Source organism: Etheostoma cragini, chromosome 7 (assembly GCF_013103735.1).
Source record: "Etheostoma cragini isolate CJK2018 chromosome 7, CSU_Ecrag_1.0, whole genome shotgun sequence".
NCBI classification, from domain to species: Eukaryota; Metazoa; Chordata; class Actinopteri; order Perciformes; family Percidae; genus Etheostoma; species Etheostoma cragini.
The window spans coordinates 27,395,688-27,397,903 of record NC_048413.1 but is presented as its reverse complement, the minus strand read 5'-3'; positions in this window follow the sequence as shown (position 1 = coordinate 27,397,903).

Here is a 2,216-nt window from a genome sequence, read left to right as displayed (position 1 = left end):
CACACACACACATTCGGGAGTTCGGTGCTAGTGACGGTTACCTTTGCTGAGTTGTAACGGTTTGAGGTGCAGCAGGTCGGCGGTGAACTGGAAACCAGCGTTGACCAGTTTCATCTTCACACCGGGACTCAGAGACAGACTGGACACCGGCCGCTGCATCTTCACCGTCAACGGCTGCCGTTAGCTTCCTTTAACTGGCTAGGTTAGCTTCGGTTAGCTTCGGGTCGCTTCTGCTTAGCTTCGGTTAGCTTCAGCATTAGCTTCGGCTATCTTCCGGTTAGCTTCGGCTCGCTTCTGCTTAGCTCCGGTTAGTTTCAGCATTAGCTTCGGCTATCTTCAGGTTAGCTTCGGTTAGCTTCTGCTTAGCTTCGGTTACCTTTAGGTTAGCGTTGGTTAGCTTCAAGTTAGCTTCAGGTTAGCTTCCGTTAGTTCCCACTTTCAAAACAACCGCCATGACAGGTTTCCGACGTCTCTGCGTCTTTCACGTCAGCAGCGTCAACCCAGAAACTTCCGGTTTGACTTTTCAAAGTAAGAATTGTTCGAGCCATAGACCGTTATTATTGTAAATATACAGTCTATGGTTCGAGCTGATTAACCCTCCTGTTGCCCTGGGGACAAATCATACACTATAAATATATTAAATTAATTAAACATTAATATAAACTGTCTTTGGGTCAAATTCGACCCATTTTCTAAAAGTTTCTATGTCAGAAATTTGGGTTTCTTTTGACCACAATGTCCAAAATATTTTTTTTAAAGTAAAATAAATGATCAGTTTACTACTTTTGGATGTTTAATAAAATTTTATAGCATTTTATAGCAAAAAAATGGATAAAAGAATGTTTCTCTATAGAGACGACCAACATTTAACCCCCAAAAAATTCATATAACTAATCCAATGAAATCAAGATAAAAACACTGCGTAGTTTCACTTTAATCTGCGTCACGGTCTTCGTCTCTTGCGTAACCTTCAGGGAAGTGAAGTAACCACCGTGTTTTTCTAAACTTTACTTAGTAGTTTGTACACATTACATGAGGTATTATATATATTTATTTATATTGTATGATAGCTATGAACCTTCAGGGATGTACAACCTTTCTGCAAAAACACATCAAATGCTTTATTTTATTTTTATTCTTTTTAAAGACGAGCCAGTGACAGGATGAGAGTCAGTAGTCGTGTGTGTTTACTGTCGTTGACACAGAGAAATGAAAACAACACAAACCCGGGGACGAGCAGAGAAAAAAACTGAAAAATACAAACCCCCAAAAAATGCTCTTTCCTTCACCCGAGTTGACACACAAATACAAATAAAAAGCTTTTAAATCAAAAAAAAGCAGCTGACCGTTTTCTAAAAACATTAAGATGCAGTTATTAGCTTTACACCGAGACGCAACGAATTCAAAACATAGCGAAAAGCAAGCTTTGTCACACTCGGATGACGTCATTCAACGGAAAAAAATCTAAGAGGAGAAACCTTTAAAGCCCCGAAATCAGCTCAGAGTTCCCATGTTATGTTCTGATTGGTGCAACCTGATCTTACTCTAAATATATTGGTTTTATATCCCCAGACTGACACTTTCTCCCTTAAAGGTGCAGTAGGTAGTAGGGTGGGGGTGGGGGGGGGGTTGTATGTGTTTGTTTGAGCTATATATATGTGTATATATACTGTATATACATCTAACTGTCTTTTAGTTCCTTGTTCTTAATAAAAAGATGGATGAAAAAAGGTGCGGATGTATAAAACTGACCCTATGTTATAGTAGAGCTACATAAGGCAGCCAATCAGGGCCGGGGATTGGGGGAGGGGCTTAGATAACAATTTGAGCTTTAGCGGTAAGGGGGGAGGAGCTTATGACTCCGTTTGGGCTTTAGCAGAAAGGGAGGAGGGGCTTAAAAGATCGTTTGGGCTTTAGCAGAAAGGGGAATGGGCTTAGGAGACCATTTGGCTTTTAGCAGAGAGGGGGAGGGCCTTAGGAGACAGTTTGGGCTTTATCAAAAAGGGGGGAGGGCCTTATGAGACCATTTGGGCTTTAGCAAAAAGGGGGAGGGACTAAGAACTATCCATGTTGAAATTATTTGGCGTCCTGGATCTTCACAGCCCTACCTACGGCACCTTTAATATCTAAAATAAAAAATAAAAAAACGATATAAAGATGGAGGAAGTGATATTCTATATTATTGTTATTGTCAAAAAATCCCATAAAAGCATCCA